Source organism: Macrotis lagotis, chromosome X (assembly GCF_037893015.1).
Source record: "Macrotis lagotis isolate mMagLag1 chromosome X, bilby.v1.9.chrom.fasta, whole genome shotgun sequence".
Classification (NCBI taxonomy): Eukaryota; Metazoa; Chordata; class Mammalia; order Peramelemorphia; family Peramelidae; genus Macrotis; species Macrotis lagotis.
In genome coordinates, this window is record NC_133666.1 from 159,509,269 (window position 1) to 159,519,537 (window position 10,269).

General features: G+C 34.8%; 1 pseudogene; it reads right to left on the minus strand.

Annotated features, from left to right (window-relative positions):
• Positions 1 to 6,870: 6,870 nt before the first annotated feature.
• LOC141499879 (actin-like protein 6A pseudogene) lies at positions 6,871 to 8,151 on the minus strand (annotated as a pseudogene).
• Positions 8,152 to 10,269: the final 2,118 nt, after the last annotated feature.

Here is a 10,269-nt window from a genome sequence, read left to right on the forward strand (position 1 = left end):
TAAAAAAAACAATATTATAAGCAAACTAGAAGATCAAGGAGTAGTTTTTCTGTCAGATCTATGGAAATGGAAGCAGTTTATGATCAAGGAGAAGATGGAGTACATCATTAAAAACAAACTAGATAATTTTGATTATGTTCAATTAAAAAATTTTGCACAGAGAAAACCACTGTAACCAAGATCAAAAGAAATGTAGTAAATTGGGAAACAATTTTTATAACTAGTATTTCTGACAAAGGACTCATTTGTAAAATATACAGAGAACTGAGTAAAATTTTCAAATAAAACAAACCATTCCCCAATTGAGAAATGGTCAAAGGACATGCAAAAGCAATTTACAGCTGAGGAAATCAAGGCAATCCATAATTATATGAAAAATTGATCTAAATCAATATTTTTTTAGGTTTTTTTTCAAGGCAAATGGGGTTAAGTGGCTTGCCCAAGGCCGCACACCTAGGTAATTAGTAAGTGTCTGAGACCGGATTTCAACCCAGGTACTCCTGACTCCAGGGCCGTGCTTTATCCACTGCGCCACCTAGCCGCCCTAAATCATTATTTATTAGAGAAATTCAAATGAGATATCACCTCACAGCTTTCAGACTGACCAGAAAGGAAAATGATCAATGTTGGAAGGGGTATGGCATATCTGGGACACTAATACATTGTTGGTGGAGCTGTGAACTCATCTAGCATTTCTGAAGAGGAATTTGGAATTATGCCCAAAGGGCAACGGAGATGTACACACCCTTTGATCCAGCAATATCACTACTAGGGCTATACCCTGAAGAGATTATTAAAAAGGGTAAAAATCATCACAACACTTGTACAAAAATATTCACAGCAGCCCTGTTTGTGGTGGAAAAGAACTGGAAATTAATTGAATGACCTTCATTTGGGGAATGGCTTAACAAATAGTGGTATATGTATATCATGGAACACTATTGTTCTATTAGGAAACCAGGAGGGATGTGAATTCAGGGAAGCCTGGAAGAATTTTCATGAACAAATGCAGAGGGAGATGAGCAGAACCAGAACACTGTATACCCTAACAGCAACATGGGGTAATAGTCAACCTTGATGGACTTGCTCATTCCATCACAGCAAAAACCAGGGACAATTTTGGGCTATCTGCAATGGAGAATACCATCTGTATCCAGAAAAAAGAATTGTGGAATTTGAACAAAGACCAAAGACTATTATCTTCAATTTAGAAAAAAAAAATGTTATGTTATTATGTAATTTTGTTATCTCTTACGCTTTATTTTAGTTCCTTAAGGATATGATTTCTCTCTCATCACATTCAACTGAGATCAATGTATATCATGGGAGCAATGTAAAGACTCAGTGAATGGCTTTGGGGGGTGGGAGGGAAGCAAGAATGGGGGAAAATTCTAAAGCTCAAAATAAATAAAAAAAGAACTGGTGAAATGGAAAACTATTTCTAAAGCCTAACTGAAGAAAATAATTACTTAAAAATTAGAACTGGGCAAGAGGAAGCTAAAGACTTTATGAGACATAACAATCAGTCAAACAAAATCAAAAGCATGAAGAAAATACGAAGAAATCTAAAGAAGCTCATTAGAAAAATATTTGAGTGGGCAACTAGATCCAGGAGAGATAATTTAAGTATTATTGGATTACCTGACAGTCGTGATCAAAATAGTGATCTTAGACATTATCTTTCAGATTAAGGAAAGTTACCCTAATAGCCTAGCACAAGAGGCTAAAATAATCCTTGAAAGAAACCAATGATCATCTTCTAAGAGTGATACCAAAATGAGAAATCCGAGTATTTGAGCCAAATTCCAGATTCATCAGCTCCAGGTGAAAATATCATAGGCAACCAAAGAGAAACAATTCAAATAACAAAGAACCATACTCAAAATTAGATGGAATTGGGGCGGCTAGGTGGCACAGTGGATAAAGCACTGGCCCTGGAGTCAGGAATACCTGGGTTCAAATCCGGTCTCAGACACTTAATAATTTACCTAGCTGTGTGGCCTTGGGCAAGCCACTTAAACCCATTTGCTTTGCAAAAACTTAACAAAAAAAGATTAGATAAAATCTAGCTGCTTCAATGTTAAAGTTTCAGAGGGCCTGGAATATGATATTCAAGAAGGCAAAAGCATTTCCATTACAACCAAGAATCAGTTGTTCATAAAAATTGAACATAATCCTTCAGTGGAAAAGAGAGATATTCGATGAAATAGAGAAATTTCAGAATTTCCTAATGAAAAAACAAGAGCTGAATAGAAAATTTGCTATTCAAATGCAAGTTTCAAGAGAGGCATAGAAAGGTAAACAGGAAAGGGGGGGGGGGGAACCCATGTTATTCAATAAGATTAAAACTGTTTGCATCCCTTCTTAGGAAGATGATATTTATAACTCATGAGAACTATATTTCTATTAGGGCAGTTAGAAGGAGTATACATACATAGATTGTGCTAGTATAAGTTGATTTTAATGTGATGATATTAAAAAAATTAAGACATTATAAAAATGAATTTTATTGCAGTAAAAAAAGGGAATCAGAATAAAGGAAATTACATTACATGCAGAGGCACAAAGGACTTGTTAGAGATGAGCATAGAATGAATCTTACTCTCATTCTATTTGATTCAAAGAGGGAATAACTTTCAGTAGGCTATAGAAATTTATCAATAATTTCATTCAAGACAATGTCAATAATGAGACATCATCTCAAAACGTGTGGAATGCAGGTAAAGCCATTATTGGGGGAAGTTTTATATCTTCAAATATTTGTGAATAAAATAGAGAAAGAGGAGATAAATGAATTGGACATGCCACTAAAATAGTTAGAAAAAGTACAAATCAAAAATTCCTAATTAAATACCAAATTAGAAATTCGTTAAATCAAGGTGAGATGAATAAAATTTAAAGTAAATAAACTTTTGGGGGTGGTTAGGTGGCACAGTGGATAGAGCACCAGCCGTGGAGTCAGGAGTACTTGAGTTCAAATCTGGCCTCAGACACTTAATAATTACATGTGTGGCATTGGGCAAGCCACTTAACCCCACTGCCTTGCAAAAACTTAAAAAAAATAAATAAACTTTTGAACTAGCAAGTGAAACTAAGTTGGTTTTATAAAAATACCAACAAAATTGATTAATCCTTGGTTAATTTGATTAAAAAGAGAAAGAAGCAAACAATACTACCAGTATCAAAAATGAGGAAGGTGAATTTATCATTAATGAAGAATAAATTAAAGTAATAATTCAGAACTATTTTGCCCAACTATATGTCAATAAATCTGATAATCTATATGAAATGAATGCATATTTACAAAAACATATATTTTCCAGAATAATTGAAGAGGAATAAAATTTTTATACAACTCCACTTTTAAAGGATCAGATTAATTAAAAAATTAATCCCTAAGAAAAATTCTAAGAAAAAGATAGATTGACCAGTGAATTCTCCTAAATATTTAAAGAATTAATTATAATTCTATATAAATTATTTTAAAAAATAGGAGTACTATCAATTTTCTTTTCTTTTGTTTTCCTTTTTAATTTTTTTGTAAGGCAGTGGGGTTAAGCGATTTGCCCAAGGTCACAGAGCTAGGTAATCATTAGTGTCTGAAGGCAGATTTGAACTCATGTCCTCCTGATTCCACGGCTGGTTCTCTATCCACTGTGCCACCTAACTGCCCTCCAGTTTTCTTTTATTATTCAAAAATTATACTAAACCAGGAAGAGCCAAAGCAGAGAAAGATAATTATAGAATAATTTCCCTAAAGAATATTAACTCAAAAAATTCAAATAAAATATTAACATAGAGATTACAGCAATTTATCACCAAGACAATACACTAAGCCTAGGTGGGTCTTATCCCAGGAATGTAGGATGGGTTCAAAATAAGGAAAATACTCATCACATATAACAACATCAATAGCATAACTACTAGAAATCATATAATTATCTCAATATATCCTGAAAAAGCTTTTGATAAATTAGAATAATCATTCTTAAGAAAAACACTGGAGGGATCCTGCCTCAGGCAATCCTTTTAAGATTATAAATTGCAGAGAAGGTGCAATACTACAGAAGACAATCTATCAATTAATAAGCATCTCCTTAGGGTCTACAATCTACCAGTAAACTCTACAAAATAAGGCTAAGGAAAATTATTGTCCTTGAGGAACTCACAAGTTTATGGAAGAGACAACATGCAAACATATCCAAAAAAAAATCCAAATAAAAAAAAACACACTTTGAAATGGATAAATGGAAAATATCAAGAGAGAGAAGGTGCTAGAATTAAAATTGAGATTTCTTATATATATGGTAAGATTTTAGCGCAAGTGGTGGATAGGTGTCACAGTGGATAGAGCACTGGCCTTGGAGTCAGGAGTTCCTGAGTTCAAATCTGGCCTCAGACACATAATAATTACCTAGCCATGTGGCCTTGGACAAGCCACTCAACCCCATTGCCTTGCAAAAACTAAAAAAAAAAAAAGGCTTTAGCAGGAACAGAAGAAAACTAGGAAAACTCAGACACAAAGATCGATGTAGAATGAAATATAGCCCAAACAATATAGTGTAATATAAGATCACATGATATGATGCATAGTAAATGAAATAATATATTGCCATATCAGTACACAGGGTACCTTCATGGAACAGAAGGTAGAGTGCTGGGTCTAGTCAGAAAGATTCATCTTACTGAGTGCAAATCTTTTTTTTTTTTCAGATACTAGGATTGGGGTACAGGGAAGTGAAACTATCCAGTAGTGAGAAACAGCATCTTGTTTGAGGAACAACAAAGAAGCCAGTGTCACTGTATAAAAGACTCCATGATAAGTAAGAGTGTAAGAAGTGAAAACAATGGAAAAAACACTGGAAAGCAAAATTTGGGAGAAGGCAGGTTATAAATGACTATGAATTACAGACCATTTTATATTTTATTTTGGATGTAATAGGGATTTAAAAGAATTTATGGAGTATGTGGGTAACATGGATGAGCCATTGATTTAAAAAAAAATCACCTTGGTAACTATGTGATGGAATGTAGTGGGAAGAAATTTGTAGCAGGATATTGCTATAATCCAGATTTGAGGAGAAGAGGACCAATACTACAGGAATGGAAATATAAGAGAAGCGAATGGAATATATTCGAATGATGGTACAATGGTGAAAAATGGCAAGCATTGGTAAACAGAGAGAGAGATTAAAGATAGGGTTGACAGAGGGGAAAACCTACTATAAGAGGGAATGGAATGTGAGCAATTACTCAAGGTTTTATTCCTTAAGTAAAAGACTTTCTTTTCATTTGCAAATCATGAAGGAGGAGATAGTGGCAGAAGACATTAGAGCTATATCAAATGTGGGAGAGGGAGCTCTCATCACCTCATTTTTTTTCCATTATATATTAGGCAAGGTTCTCAGTTAAGATGGAAAATGTAAGGAGAGCCTTAGAAGATTTAAGGAGTGATCAATAGGTTTTAGAAGAGCCATTATGCTGATTAGGATAGTTAGCTATTTGCAGAAACCCAACTGAGATTATGTTACATAAAATTTTAGTGAGCTCTTTCAGAATTGTATTATTTTTGTTACTTTCATTCAAAAATGAGAGTAGTGGTTGGTGGGAATGATCCATAGCTTAGTCTAGGCAGGGCACAATCATGTATATGATAAGGGAATCAGAGACCCTATAGAAGAGGAGAGAATAAAGTTGAACTAGGTCATCATCTGGTCAAAATGAGATAAATAGTGAATGAGGTTAATATAGTTTTAAAGAGAGAGAACTAAAGGTAGAAGGTTTTTTTTTTCTCTATTGGTAATTAACTTTAATGAAATCACAAATCGAATCCATATCTTTTTTGTATTCAGTCATTTTTTTCAATTTTATCTGATTCTGTAATAATATTTTGGTTTGTCTTATCATAGAAAAAAAGAGTGGTTCCTCATTTCCTTTTTCACCTTATTTTACAGCTAAAAATCTGAGGCACTGGGGTTAATTGACTTGTCCAGGGTCACATAACTAGTATCTGAAAAAAAAAAAAAGATTTGAACTCAGGAATATGAATCTTTTTTTTTTAGTGTTTTTTTTTTTCAAGGCAAAATGGGGTTAAGTGGCTTGCCCAAGGCCACACGGCTAGGTAATTATTAAGTGTCTGAGGCCAGATTTGTACTCAGGTACTCCTGATTCCATGGCCGGTGCTCTATCCACTGCACCACCTAGCTGCCCCCAAGAAGAATCTTTCTGACAAGACCCAGCACTCTACCTGCTGTACCATGAAGGTACCCTGTGTACTGATATGATATTATATTATTTCATTTACCATTCATCATAACATATTATCTTGTATTATACTATATTGTTTGGGCTGTATTTCATTCTACACCAAATTTTGTTAAATTTATATAATATTTTTGTGATATTATATGAATATTTTCTTTCTTTTTTGAATTTCATACAAAGGTAGTTTCTACTAATCATTTTTTTATTTTTTTAATAGATAGAAATCTTTATTATTTAGTTTTGCAAGTATGAAGTAAAGGTATAGGCAGCAAGTTTTCCTCAGTTAAAATCAATTCTACCAGTCATTTGAAAATCAGTATGCTAATCAGGGTTGAAAGCTGTTTACTAAAAGGAAAATATTTAGAGAAAGAGATATTTATACAAAAATTATAAAATGCTTATAGGAGTTATTGCTTTACAAAGAAGGCAAAAGCTCATTTTAAGTTATATGGCCAGTTTAAAGGCTTAAAATTTGTTAAATGGAAATTGAAATATGCAACAATGTATAAACATTCTACAAAAGACGTTCATTTTTGTTCCTGAGTATACTAAAGCTATGAAACATAAGGGATCATAGGAAAGGCCACAGTTTTTTCAGAACTGGCTTCAAGGGCATTTCCTTTCTATACACTGTTTTCCTCCTTCTTCATACTCTTGTTTAGAAATCCACATCTCTTGAAAGGTACCCAGACAGGCTAGAATTGAGCCACCAATCCATGAACTAAAACATTGTTCTACTGTGTGTTATTTGCTATCAGCTTCAATCTCATGCTCAGAGGTGTCTTCTAGGACAGCTCCTGATTCAATCTATCAGTGGAACTCTATATCAGAGTGTTTCCTCCAGCAACTATGACACTGCCATAAAGTCCTGGTCTTATATCAATGTCACACATCCCAACACTGGTGGTCAACATGACTGACTCCCAACATCGTGTTGCCTGATAAGCCCTTCACATTAGATGGGTCAAATAACCCTTCAGGAATCTTGAGTCGCTGAGCACCAAGATCACAGTAGTAGCCATTGGGAAATTCGTAAGGAACTGTAGGCATTTGAGCAGCCACTTGTTCATTATAAGTTGAATCTGATACTTGGAGCACAGAAGCTTGAAAATCTTGAATCACACAATTGCACATGTAGTGGTGCCAAGACCTTGTAACCTGTGGCAACTTTTCTCTTCCAATTTGCTGGGGATCCTTCACAAATGGCCTCTTTTGATTCGATCATGTATGGAGGGATCAATTCTACATTCATCTCCTGGAACAGATCTCTGCACTGCATGGTAATAAAGTCTCCAGCTAGAGGTGATTTCACAATGCCTTGTTGAAGGACATATCTATCATGGACTGGAAAGGCAGTAGTATGAGTGGCTCCACTATCCAAAATTAATCCTGTGGAACGACCATTAGCAAATGCTGTAAGAACTGCAGTTTTACAAAGCAAGAATGCAGGGATGTTGTAGTGTTCAAACATCAACTCTTTCAGTTTCTCTCTTTTTGCTCTGGTATTCCACGGTGCTACTGACATTAGAACAGGGTGGAAGCTGGCTTCTGATTTGACATGCATCTTCTAAGTGTGATACAAAATAGCTTGGAAGCTGTCCCAATCTTCAATCATTCCATTCTTTAAAGGTGAAATTGCCTCCATATTCTCCCTTGGAACACGCAAGGCATTGGTATCTATGTAGTATGTGGGACCTCCTTGTTTGCTTTTATCCCCATCTATCTCCATCAATGTGCTCCCATCATCCCTTTCAAGTACCACACCAATAGCAGTGGGAAAATCTACCTTTGGGCAGTCCTCACCAGCATAGCACGCTCTCACTGTATAGGAACCAATATCAAAACAAGAGCCCCAACTTCATCTCCTCCGTAGATGCCGCCGCTCATGGCTGCTGCTGCCGCCACCACCGCCGCCCGCCCTGGCCCACCGGGCCCCGGCGCCTCCTGGGCTCCAGCAACCACTGCCTGCACCCCGGCTCCCCCTGAGGCAACAAAAACTACTAATCATTTTTTTGCAAAGTTTTGAGCCTTACATTTTTTTCTCCCATCTCTCCTTTTTCTCCTTTCCCTCCCTCCCATCCTCAATAGAATGTAATTTGATATAGGTTTTACATTTGCAACCATGATAAGCATAGATCGAAATTAAATGTGTTGTGAAAGCACAATCATATCTAAAAGGAAGAAAACATTAGATATAACAAAATTACATAATGTAACATGAGACAACTTTTTTTTAAAAATTGAAGATAATAAACTTTGGTCTTCATTTAAATAGCACAATTCCTGCTCTGGATATAGATAGTATTCTCTATCTTAACTCCCCTAAAATTGTTCCTGATTATTTCATGGATGGAATGAACAAGTCCATCATCATTGATCATCATCCCACATTGTTGTGAGTGTGTATAATGTTCTTCTTGTTCTTATCATTTAACTCAGAATCAATTCATGCAAGTCTTTCCAGATTTTTCCTGAAATACTGTCCTTTATGATTTATTATAGAACAATAATATTCCATCACATACATATAACAGAAATTGCTCATCCATTCCCAAGTTGATAGGCATCCCTTCAATTTCCATTTTTTGCCACTACAAAAAGAGTTGCTATGAATATTTTTGTATATGTGGGATTTTTGCCAGTTTTCATGATCTCTTCAGGATAAGACCCAGGAGTAGTATTGCTTGATCAAAGAATTAAAGGAACAAAGTTTTATTGCCCTTTGGGCATAAATTCAAATTGCTCTTCTGAAAGGTTGGATCAGTTCAAAATTCCACTAAAAATTCATTAGCGTCCCAAATTTCCCATATCCTCCTCTGACATTGATCCTTTATCATCATATGGCCACTCTGAGTAGGTATGAGGTGATACCTCAGAAATAATTAATTTACATTTCTCTAATCAATAATGTTTTTGAGCAATTTTTCATAAGACTATAATTTTGATTTCTTTGTCAGAGGATTTCCTTTGATAAATAGGATATCCTTTGATAAATAGTATTTTGTATCACATTCTTATTTATCATACTAATGTTATATTTATTTATATTTTGATTTGTTCACAGTATTAGGTTGTAATGAAGATTCACTGAGTCTGTAAATAAGTTATCAAGGGTCTAAAAAAGCATGTTGCAAATTGAAAAGAATTAGAAAAGTCAAGACTGAGAGATATTAGGATAATCTAAGGGAATTGGAAACTATTGGATACTGACTCAAAGGAGAGATTCAGACATAAACATTGAAAAAGATATTAAATTGGATCTTGCCACAGGAAATTTGTGATTTTATTGATTTGGCTCTTATCTCTACTGATGTAAATTTCAATCCATGTATTCTTGCTTCTCCTAGGTAACTCTTGATCTATAGGCTTCTACTTGGGGGAGGTACTTTTATCCAATATCCTTCCTCCATATTCCTTGACATTTTGAAAGAAATCTTCATCAAGTGGACAGTCTACAATGATGAAGTACTCTCTAAAATAGCTAGGTTGGTTCATATAAAGTGTACAAATACTCTAGTATCAACTTTTTGTTTGAGAGGAACAGCCTTAACCTACTGTGTTCAATTCCTTGCAATCCACTCTATTATCATTCAAATCAATTCAGAAGGTAATTATTAAGAGAGAAAGGAAACAAGAATTTATTTAGGGACTACTATAAACCTGACACTATGCTAGACTGTTTATATATTCATTTTATTTGATTCACATAATAATCCTGGGAGATAAATTTCAATTTATAGTTGCACAAAAATAGAGGCAAACAAAGGTTAAATGACTTGCCAAGCACCACACATTTCCTAGAGTCAGATTTTGAAATCACAGATCTTTCTGACTCCAGAGCTAGCACTCTATCCATGTACTGACTAGGCTGAGTGCAAGATCTTATGCTAAGGAGTAGAGATATGAATGAAACAAAAAGGAAAAGTAAGCAATCCCTCTCTTTAATACATCTACAAGGATCTTATTATTGTAGCGGTTATCAATAGTGTTCTAGAATATCTTTGA